The sequence below is a fragment of the Pygocentrus nattereri genome, chromosome 7 (genome assembly GCF_015220715.1).
Source record: "Pygocentrus nattereri isolate fPygNat1 chromosome 7, fPygNat1.pri, whole genome shotgun sequence".
NCBI lineage: Eukaryota > Metazoa > Chordata > Actinopteri > Characiformes > Serrasalmidae > Pygocentrus > Pygocentrus nattereri.
The window spans coordinates 7,619,467-7,632,246 of NC_051217.1; positions in this window are offsets into that span (position 1 = coordinate 7,619,467).

The following is a 12,780-nucleotide window of genomic DNA, read 5'->3' on the forward strand; positions in this document are numbered from 1 at the left end:
GAGTCAATACTGTAATATCATAGGAAATATCATTTTTCAGTTCAACTTTATTCTTCTTTTTCTGTTTTGTGCCTGATGAATAAAATATGCCAAGCATTTTGAGTTTTCAACATCAAACAATTGAGCATTATTATTACACCAGATTAAATATAAAAACATAGGACGACAAGAACTGTGCACAGTAATTGCTGTTGACTGCTGCTTTCTGGAAATCTATGCCCAGTTTGGTCTTTGAGGTACTGTAATCAAAGTAAATGTAAAAACAATGAGGGAATTATTGATAATTATTGTGCAAGATAACAACTGCTTTCTGGGAATTGAGGCCCAGTTTGGCATTCTAAGGTATGGTAATAGAGAGTCTAGTGAATCTAGTGAATCCAGCGAGCTAAACTGTCCAATCCCAAATAAGGAATAACTTCAGACCATATGAAAACCAAAGCCAGAGATAAACTCGACTGCACATAAAAGAGACAAAGTCATTCCTTCTGTGGAATATTCTCAACTCTTTGATCTTTAGAGGTACGCATGGTGCATACAAAGCACTGGAAGACCTTGGTCTTATCATCTGAGCTCTATGTCCCTTCCCTCATTTAGAATGGATATTTCCTGGAACTGTTCAGGCCACGATGGACTGGTTGAACTCCCTTGTTTTACAGCCCATGTTCACATGTCGCTGAACACAACATAGATCTGCTAATTCTTTGGCTGGAGAGCCAGCGAGTCACAAGTTCTGAGAATGATATCCTCGTACTGTTTGAACTGACAAATACACGCTTGATATGCAACCAAAGATTGCAGAACTAATCCTCTGCACACTAAATCCAAATAAATGTACTGTGCTTTAAAAAGAAGAGTTTGTAGGATGTTTGTACTCTCTCAAGCAGAGGATATCAAGATAACATTAATGAGCGTAAGTTCTATGTGCAAGATGACCTTTTTGTTGGGTGTGGCTGACCATGTTATCCATGTGCTAATGCCCCGAGCGACTGTTAAATGAGGGATTTCCTCTCAGGTCAGTGCGCCTGGCAATGCGCCTGCATAGAGAAGCCCAGCAGGAGATGGAATCGTAACACGAGTAATGACTTTGGACTGCAGCCTCACAGCCAGTCAGTGGTCACTTAGAGTGAAGGTCATAGTCTGGCAGCCACAGTAAAAAAAAGTCAGAGGAGTTGGGCTTTAGATCCGTTACGCTAATGGAGGAGAACATAAACCTAGCTGAGGAGCCACGGTAATTGAGCTCCTCAGTGGGGATGTAAAAAATAGAGAAAGGACCTGAATGGATATGTGATAATGGTTTTATCATTTACCTGCAAACCTTTGCAAATGCAATATTACCATACTAGTGTAACTCTGCTTAAAAGCCAGCTTTCATTTACAGTACGATAAATCACCTCCCACACCTTTGTACTTTTTCAAGCTATGGAATGGAAAATGAACAGCTGCATAGTTCTTCCACAGATGTGTGTTTCACTCCTCTTTTACTAGACCATCTTCCTGACCTCCTCTTTCTCTCATCTCCATCAGTGTTTTACTCCAACACAAAGGTGAATCACTGGACACTGCAGCAGTTACAGCAGGAGCAGTGGACGAAGAGAGACCACTTGGCCGGAAATGAATGGAGGATTAGAAGCCCACATAAAGGTCCCATGTCCTCTGTCTGCTGTGTGCTGCAGCTGGATCATCTGACACCCTGGGGAGAGGAGCTGATGACTGGGGCAAGAAGACCAGGATGTCCAGCAGACTTTATTAGAGTCCACGTCTCCAAAGGGAACATCCTCAAATGTTCTCAGATAGTGAAAGAGGGGAAATAACGTGAGTGCTCAGAGCTCTCGTCTGCTGAATGTCATGTTTATCCCCATGGAAAGTGAACTGAATTAAAATTGTAGTACACAAAAGATGAATATTTCATGGAATGAGGTACATCCATAATGTATTGCTTCAGAATTTCAAAATGGAAGTTAGGAGAGGTTGATAATCAAATCAAATCAAATTTATTTGTATAGCGCTTTTTACAACGGATGGTGTCACAAAGCAGCTTCACAGAATTCCAGAAAAGACAAGAATGTAAAAACCCCCATGTGAGCAAAGCAGGGGTGATGGTGGTAAGGAATAATGCCAAACCAAAAATAGACTCCTAAAAAACAAAGTTGCCAAAAGCTTTGTTTGAATGATGCTATAAAAGAGCCACTTTTGTTTGGCTAAAGAACTTTACAGTGGGTGTTTCTTTAAAGAACCATTTTTGTTTCTGAGATGTGGAGATACAGTATATACAAACAATAAGTTTGAAGAACCTCCACATGATGTGAAAGTTCTTGGCTTGGATGTATGGTTGTAGGAAACAAAAAACACCTTCACTGATACAGAACTCCTACGTCATGTGGAGGTTCTTCACACTCTCACATCTCATTTACACAAAGCTTCTTTAAAGAACCATCCACTGAAAGGATGTTTTATGGCATCCAGAACACATTTGGCTCCTTTATTTTTGAACTGTGTAGGTCAAGTTTTCTTCTGAAACTCATTTCTGACTTCTGTTCCAAGTTTAAAAGTATTATCAAGCATTTTTTTGTTCCTTACACAATAACCCTTTAATAACACTCTTTCTGTGAACCTCTGAACCTTTATTTCACAAATTCAGAAACTGCTGTAGAAACTAATGTGCTTTGGCCATGTGTAGAGATTTGTCCAGTCACTTACTTGGATTCAGCTCTTTAAATTGTGAGCATGATAACCCCACAAGGGAGGCAGCTTTCAAAGAAGGTTGCTAAACATCTCACATATAGACAACAAATGTCATAACGATAGTTATCCCAAACACATTGTCAACTAATCATTATCATCATTTGTGTTTCTAGGGTCTTGCAGCAATTACAGCCCTTAGAGAATGGAAAAAACGGGTCATTTGTCAGCATAATTGTTCTCAGTGTGGTTTCCAAAGCGTATTTCCACCACTACTATTTTCAGAACTTGCTGGATGCCATGAATATAGTTTGTCCTAGAAGTCTCATCTTTTTGCATCAGTTTTTGCTGCCTTTCATTTTTTCACTCTTTCACTTTTTGCATGAGTGATTACAGTGACCAGCATCTATATGAGGAACAGATAGATGATGGTTTGATGTACACGTCTGTACACGTTGGTGATGGCCTATGAAGGAGAAAAAAATGACAGCAACCAAAAAAAAAGTCAAGAGCAGTCAACTGCTCTAGTCAGATTGAGGAAGTCTTGTTAAATGATTTAAGCAAATGGGGGAACTCAGAATGAAGCCTGAGGACAGAGATAACAACAGATGGCTTCCACCAGAGTCCTGTCTTCTGTGGAAGCTGATATGCAGGTGCCAAGAAGTGTGTACTTGGGAGGATGACGGATGCACAAAAATGCTGCATTGAGGTCATGTCTTCTCCAGCTATCTGATCGGTGAAATGAGCAGACGTTTTAGCTGAAAGGATGATATGTTGTTGTCAGCAATACTTTTAGTTTGATTATCTCATCATAGCATGATAGTTTTCCTCAGCATAACATATTACACTGGAGGAGTGCACCTTGAAGTAACTGAATTTACTAATTACAAGGGGTGTCCAAAAACATTTGGCAAGATACTATAACTGCCATATAAAAAAAGACTGAGACAATAACAATACTCTCATTGAAATAGAGTAGATCAGGGGTCTGTTCTGTAGGTACTGAGCTTTGATGGGCCAGCAGAGACCAGTTCTGTAAAACAATTTGCCAGATGAGTCCAAGATAAAGTCATATGTTGTGGTTAATAGAGAGTGTCCTTACCCTGATCCTGTGTTCTCCACAATGCCCCACACAGCATGACTTTTGGAGTAATATCATTGGCACATTGCAGTGTTTTCCAGTAGCATTCTTGTGTATTACTGGTTCCCACCTGCTATGAAACAGATGGTAGGCTGAATTCATGCCCAGGACACATATCCATAACATCATTATGGCTTTATATCGTTAGAAGTCAATCTCATTAAGATGCTTATCAAATGTCTTGGAAGGATTTGTATCCTTCCATTGCAATAACTATAAAGTAAAAAAACAATGTAATGGCCATGAGATATGTACATTGATGTCCTTTTCATTCTAGATGAATACAGTATATCTTAATGTATTAGTGCACAAGAAATAATGCAATTTCTCAACCCTTTTTTCATCATTTTCAAGCATCAGCTGGCTTTATATTGGGAGAGCATTTATGGATGAATGGACCAAGGAAAATGGTTCAATGTGATCAATATGATTTGATAAAATAATGACATTTTGTTCCATAATAAGTCAGAAATCACCCTTCATTTACAACCCTAATTCCAAAAACATTGGGACACTGTGTTACATGGAAATAAATGGAAATAATGAAAAGAATGCATTATTCACAATAGAACATAGAACATAGATGCTGAATTTTACCATTACCTGAAAAATATTAGCTCATTTAGAAGATGATGGCAGCAATGCATATCAAAAAAGTTGGGGCAGGGCCATGTCTACCACTGTGTAGCATCCTTTCTTCTTTTAATAACAATCTGTAAATGTCTGGGGAGGCAGGAGAACAATTGCTGGAGTTTTGGGAATGTTCTCCTATTGTTGTGTAATGTAGGATTCTAGCTGCTCAACAGTCCTGGGTCTTTTTTACCAGATTTTTCATTTCATGACGTGCCAAACTTTTTCTATCGTTGTAAGGTCTGGACTGCAGGCAGGCCAGTCCAGCACTCAGACTCTTCTTCTGCAAAGCTATGCAGTTGTGATGGATTCAGTATGTGATTTAGCATCGTCTTGCTGAAATATGCAAGGCCTACCATGAAAGAGATGTTGGCTGGATGGGAGCATACGTTGTTCGTTGTTCTAAAACCTCTATATGGTTCAGCATTGATAGTGCCTTTCCAGATGTGTAAACTGTCCACATCATAGACACAAATGCAACCCCATACCATCAGAGCTGTAGGTTTTTGAATGGTGTGCTGATAACAAGCTGGATGATCCCTATTCTCTTTACTCTGCAGGACACTGTATGAGTGGTTACCAAAAAGAATGCCAAATTTCAATTCATCTGACCCCAAAACAGTTATCCTTTTTTGCCTTAGTCCATTTTAAGGAGCTTTGGCCCAGAGAAGACAGTGATGTTTCTGGATCTTGTTGACATGGTTTCTTTTTTACTTGATACAGCTTTAACTTGCATTTGTGGATTGCACTACGAACTGCATTCACAGACAGTGATTTCTGGAAGTGTTCCTGAGCCCATGCAATGATTTCCAGTACAAAATCACACCTGTTTACAATGAGGGCCCAAACATCATGAGCAATCAATATTGAACATTGACCTTGTCCCTTGCATACAGGGATTTCTCCAGATTCTCTGAATCTTTTATCTTCACAATTTTACATTGAGGAACATTTTTCTGAAACTGTTCCACAATTTGTAGATGCAGTTTTTCACAGTTTGGTGAACCTCTGCCCATCTTTGCTTCTGAAAGACTATGATTCTCCAAAATGCTCCTTTTTTTTTATTAGTACCACTTACTTTTCCAGCCTTTTGATGCCCTGTCCCAACTTTTTTGAGATGCATTGATGGCATCAAGTTCTAAATGAGTTAATGTTTTTTATGAAATGGTAAAATGTCTCACTTTCAACATCTGATTTGTGTTCTATGTTCTTTTGTGAATAAAATATGGCTCTATGAGATTTGCAAATCATTGCATTTTGTTTTTATTTACATTTCTTTACATTTTACTCAGTATCCCAACTTTTTTGGAATTGGGATTCTATTCATTTTCCATTCAAAAAAGTCGTTGACTAGGAAGAGAAGATTTCTGAAGAGATCAGATCTCACAATAAAGATGGAGAAAGTTCAATAAAAACAGGAACTAAGTGGTTAAGAAACCTCTACTGAAAGACGAAACTGAATGAAATGAAGAAAATGCCTCTGTTCCACCCCAGAGTCCAGACCTAAATATTTATTGAATGTGTTTGATATTAACCAACTTCTAAGACTAAACTTTGGAGGTGTGCAAAATATCTCTGCAGATTTCTTTGATTTCTATTCTCTTAATGACAATAGAAGCTGTAAAAAAGGCAAAGAGTGGAAACATTAACTCCTGAAAAATACATCATATTTACACACTGAAAATTACAACTTATACTTAATGGCTGATTAAATAAATGAAGGGTGGTCTTTAAATTTACAGCCGATTTTCTACATATTCTTGGTGCATAAAAAACAACATCCATGAATTCAGATATAAAAATGTGTGTTGATCAGAGTAGGCTATACATCATTATAATGTTCTAACAGTCAATTGAGTTGTTGCTGTCCAAAGTAAAACAAGTATGTCTAAAATGGAAACTTTACAGGAGAGAAACACATTCTTTACTTTCAAGGTAATAAATGTAAACAGATTTTATTCCAAGCAATTCTGGAGCTTTTTTATTGGTTCATGATTTTTACACAATGTAAAGAACAGCTGTTGAGCTCAGGTTGTGCAGAAAACTACAAAAAACACACACAAAAAATGGACAGTGACAATATCTGTGTTCTTGGCTAAATAAATTTCAGTGAACTTGCCTAGTAAGCTGCACTCTCTCCCATGCTGAAGTGGAGGCTCTAACGGCAGGGAAAGTGATCTTGTTGTTTTGACTAACTGTGAGGTGCAGAAATGCCTCCACATCTGTGGATTTGTTTTCCTTCTATCCTCTACAGAGCATCTGGAGCAAAATATCATAATTTACCTTTTTAAAAATGTTATAAAGTCAAGAAAATATTAGTAGGGCCATATTCTGCACAATATTTCATATATGCTTGTTCTTGGCATTCAGGGATGTTCTTAAGCAATATATAAAACATACTATGTAGACCTACCGCCGTCTTCTGCTGCTTACTACTCTCCTCCCTTCAGCTGCATGACTCCATAACTAAATAATCCACATCACTCCAAGAGCATGTTGCACATCTAATTCTACTTTCACCCGAGGTGAACACTTGTACAAAGAATGTCCACAGGAATGCTCAATAACTTCTTCTGAAATAACAGGTCAGGTAGGGACCAATCTAGCCATCAGTTTTCCATATGGTCTAATAGGCCTTTGCGTCATGTCTTTACCTTAGAGACTCATTCCTTGTCAATCTGAACCATTCATCAGAAACCTAACAGGTGCACTGATACAAGTTCACCTCCCTCTACGTCTTCTGTCCCAAATGAATACTGCAGCTGTCTTTTAGTAAATTTCCTGGGACCATATTTGCATTTCTCTTCAGCCAAAAAAATTACCGCTTCAGAAATACTCTGAGTACTGTGGCTTTGAGACCCTTTTCTGAATTGCAGGTATTCCATAGCTAACTGGGGACATCTAGTGGAACCAATGCAAATCTCTTCAGGCCTGGAGTGACTCAAGAGAACCAAACACATTGACATTTTACTTAAAACACTAAATATGTTTCTCATAAAGACATTGTTGTATGATTTTTATAAGATTATTAAGCCTATTTCTAATCATCTGCTAGCAAAGTAGGATAAGCACTCAATATAGTTACGTAAAATAAGTCAAAAGTCTAGAGACAGGTGCCAACCTATGTGATGCTTACACCTGCAAATGCAGCACTGTGCAAAAGGCAGAGACCACCCTTTCATTCCAGTCAAAATGGGCAGTAATACATGTCAGAATGAGGAAGTGTATTCAAATAACACAGAAGCCTCTATCAAGTATGATATCAATTCTAAATCAATTTGTTGTGGTTGCATCCTGCCAACAAGAGCTGTTCCCAAAATTCACCTTATGCACCTGCATCTTAAATGATGATAAAGGATCATATTACTGAGGAGATTATATGAGATTATATGACAACCCACAAGGTAAAGGACATTAAGCGATAAAAAAAGAGAAAATTTTAAAGAGATAATTAAAGATATAGAGAAAATGGAACTTCTAACAACCTTGGAAGACAAGTTCTGTCGAAATGGTATGAAACGGTATAAATCTGTCTTTGACGTCTGTTTTTTGGCATTACCCAATCAGCAGCATGTGTAAAAATACCCCTCCAGATTTCTTTGAAGACTGAAAGCAAGCCTCCAAGAAAGAACGAAAGCTATAATAAAGGCAAAGTGTGGACACACTAAATACTGAAAAGGCTGACATTAAAGTTAGTTGTTGAGGGTTCTGTGTAATTTTCGGCTAAATATATATTTTCCTCTATTTTCCTGATGCTGAAAAATGTACATCTTGTACAACCCCAATTCCAGTGAAGTTGGGACGTTGTGTAAAACATAAATAAAAACAGAATACAATGATTTGCAAATCCTTTTTAACCTATATTCAATTGAATACACTACAAAGACAAGATATTTAATGTTCAAATGGATAAACTTTATTGTTTTTTGCAAATATTCACTCATTTTGAATTTGATGCCTGCAAGATGTTCCAAAGAAGTTGTGACAGGGGCAACAAAAGACTGGGAAAGTTGAGGAATGCTCAAAAAACACCTGTTTGGAACATTCCACAGGTGAACAGGTTAATTGGAAACAGGTGAGTGTCATGATTGGGTATAAAGGGAGCATCCCTGAAAGGCTCAGTTGTTCACAAGCAAGGATGGGGCGAGGTTCACCACTTTGTGAACAACTGCGTGAGCAAATAGTCCAACAGTTTAAGAACAACATTTCTCAACGTGCAGTTGCAAGGAATTTAGGGATTTCATCATCTACAGTCCATAATATCATCAAAAGATTCAGAGAATCTGGAGAAATCTCTGCAAGTAAGCAGCAAGGCAGAAAACCAACATTGAATGCCCATGACCTTCGATCCCTCAGGCGGCACTGCATCAAAAACAGACATCATTCCGTAACGGATATTACCACATGGGCTCAGGAACACTTCAGAAAACCACTGTCAGTGAACACAGTTCGTCGCGCCATCTACAAGTACAAGATAAAACTCTGCCATGAAAACGGGCCCGGGCTTCTCTGGGCCGAGCTCATCTGAGATGAACTGACGCAAAGTGGAAAAGTGTCCTGTGGTCTGACGAGTCCACATTTCAAATTGCTTTTGGAAATCACAGACATTGTTCCTCTGGGCTAAAGAGGAAAAGGACTGTCCGGATTTTTATCAGCGCAAAGTTCAAAAGCCAGCATCTCTGATGGTATGGGGGTGTGTTAGTGCCCACGGCATGGGTAACTTGCAAATCTGTGAAGGCACCATTAATGCTGAAAGGTACACACAGGTTTTGGAGCAACATCTGCTGCCATCCAAGCAACGTCTTTTTCAGGGACGTCCTGCTTATTTCAGCAAGTCAATGCCAAGCCACATTCTGCACGTGTTACAACAGCGTGGCTTCGTAGTAAAAGAGTGCGGGTACTAAACTGGCCTGCCTGCAGTCCAAACCTGTCTCCCATTGAAAATGTGTGGCGCATTATGAAACGCAAAATACAACAACGGAGCATATAAGTGTTACATTACATATACTCTCAGAAAAAAGGTACGAAACTCACAGGGGCAGTGCCCCTCTTGTCACTGGGGTGGTACCCTCAAGGGTACATCTTAGTACCTTTAGCCAAGGAACGTAATTGTACCATAATCCTTTGAAATTATGTGTTCTTTATGTACTATTAACTCCACATAACATGTCGTATCTCTAGGCTTGTGTGAAGGTAGGAAAAGTACAGATATGTACTTTTTACCTGTGAAAATACACAACAGGACCTTAAAACCACTGTTGTGCCTTTGAGGGTACCTTTACATTGTTAGCACTTTGATGAACAAAACATGTACCTGAACAGTACCTTTTATTTCTAACAGTGTACAGTAAAGACAAAGGCAGTAGGAATGTCATTCTGAGGAGTGTTCTTTCCTGCCTCAAGATTAAAACTTCCAGTTTTCTTGACTGAGAAATATATATATATATATATATATATATATATATATATATATATATATATATATATATATATATATATATATATATGCATTTGCCTTAGGAGCCAAAAGGCTTACAACACAAACAATGCCTGATTAAAACCCTTTTCTCTTCTTCTCTTGAGCATTCAAATTACAGATTTTTAGTGAGAACACCCCTCACATTTCTGCAAATATTTTATATCTTTTCATGGGACAACACTATAGAAATGAAACTTGGATATAACTGAAGGTAGTCAGTGTTCAGCAGTACAGATTTACTGTCCTCTGAAAAGAACTCGACACACAGCCATTAATGTCTAAGTAGCTTGGAACACAAGTGAGTTCACCTCACAGTAAACATGTCCAAACTGTGCTCAAATTGTGTCAATATTTTGTGTGACCACCATTATTATCTAGCACTGCCTTAACCCTCTTGAGCATGGAATTTACCAGAGCTGCACAGGTTGCTGCTGGGATCCTCTTCCACTCCTCCATGATGACATCACAGAGCTGGTGGGTGTTAGACACCTTGCGCACCTCCTCCTTCCACTTGAGGATTCCCTACAGGTACTCAATTGGGTTTGTCATGTTGTTACTGTGTTGGAAAACTGCCACATGGCTCAGTTTCGGAAGGGAGGGGATCATGCTCTGCTTCAGAATATCACAGTACATGTTGGAATTCATGTTTCCCACAGGCTGGACACCATCTGAGTCAAAAAAGTTTATCTTGGTCAGACCACAGGACATGGTTTCAGTAATCTATGTTTCCAGGCTTTCTTGTGCATCAGCTTCAGAAGAGGCTTCCTTCTGAAATGATGGCCATGTAGACTGAGTTGATGCATTGCACGGTCTATGGTCTGAGCACTGACAGGCTGACCTCCCACTTCTTCAACCTCCGCAGCAATGCTGGCAGCACTTATGCATCTATTTTTTTAAGCCAACCTCTGGATATGACGCTGAACACGTGGACTTCTTTGCTCAGCCCTGGTGAGGCCTGTTCCAAAACACCCAATTTAATAGCCCTGCTCCCCACTCACACCTGGAAACTCTAATGAGTCACATGGCACCAGGGAGGGACAACAACACAATTGAGCACAATTTGGGCATGTTCGCTGTGAGGTGTACTCACTTGTGTTGCCAGCTGTTTAGACATGAATGGCTGTGTGTTGAGTTCTTTTCAGAGGACAGTAAATCTATACCGCTATACAAGCTGTACACTGACTATTTTAAGTTATATCCAAGTTTCATTTCTATAGTGTCCCATGAAAAGATATAATAAAAATTTGCAGAAATGTGAGGGGTGTACCCACTTTTCTGAGATACTGTATATCATAACTTTTGTCAGTACTTGTGTGTTATAAAAATACAGACTTGTATATATAGAAACACCATGGTAACATGTAGTTGCTGTTATCTTGATATATTTATTTTTTTCTGCTCCTTGTAAAATAGTTTAATATTATAAATATTGAAATAGTTCTTGCTGTGTTCTGTAGTCTTTTTGTTCCAACTACATTGGAGTTGTAGCAACCCCCCAGTTTTCACCTCTGCAGGTAACTCTCTGGTTGCTGACTAGAACAACCACGCCTTCTACTAATCTGCTTTAACTGTTGTCTAGATGCTCAAAAATACACCTGAGGAATTTTTGCTTACAAAATGAAAAAAATATTTAATAATGACTTGACTTAATTATTAAGTGTGCTAGCACAGTTGTACTGCTAATACTATAAGAGTGCTATTTTTTCACATTCAGTAGAATACAGACTTCTATGCTTACATAAACATGCGATGATGTTACTATAAAATGTCAAGTTACATATTATATTTGATGCCTCAATAAAAACTCAACTCAATAAGACGAATTACATTGTTTTCCAAATATTTTACCTGACTATACGGCAAGGTCTTAATGTGCATATATTATGTATGCATACATATGCATGCGATGTTGAATACTAAAAAAATTGTATAGTAAATAGAAAGTTAATAAGAGTCTCAAAGAGTATCTGCATATCATATACGCATAGCCCAGTTGGAGGTAAACTGTAAGGTTATAGTTTCTTTCTCCTCATTTTTTTTTATCAAAGTCTGCCATCTAGTGGTAAGTATTGATGTTTTAGCTGGGAGATTTAAGTGCTCCTACCCCAGTATAATTTGCACAAACATGGACTGCACCTAATTAAGGCATGAATCAAGATAACATTTACTGTCTCAGCCAAGTGTGCATAAGTAAGGGACTCGTTATATAAGAAGTTACAACACCAGTAAACCCTGTTTATTGTTGGCATTACTAGTGTCTCATCCTTAGAACAGAAAGAGAAACAGTCTAGGATTGTTTTGGCCATTTACAAAGAGAAGACCACAAACTCAAAACAGATCTGAGTAGAGCAGCCAAAGACACAATGTCCTCTAAGCTGTTATGGACTTCTTTCACATGTCTACCTTTCCTATGAGCTTGAGATAATAATAATAACAGCATGCCAGTATTTATATATTCATGATTGTCTTGAGGTGTTACTACTGATCACTGATCTTTATAATGAAGACAAAATTCTCTAATTGGTGACTATGGCTGACTATCCTGAAGTTAACCCCTTAAATGTAATTTAGTATTCAGAGTATAAATTGCTACTACACTTTCATAGTAGTCAGTAGTATAGAATACTGCTACACTTCATAGTACAGACAGCATACAGGAAGGAAGTGGCTGAGCTGGTTCTCTCCTTGAATGCAGACAAGACCAAGGGAATGATTGTTGATCCAAGGAGGAAGCAGGAGCTGCACACTTCCCTGTACATTGGTGAGACTGAGGTGGAGAGGGTGAAAACCTTCAAACTCCTCAGCATCCACACATGACAACACAAAACATTGTTATTTCTCTCTCTCTGTC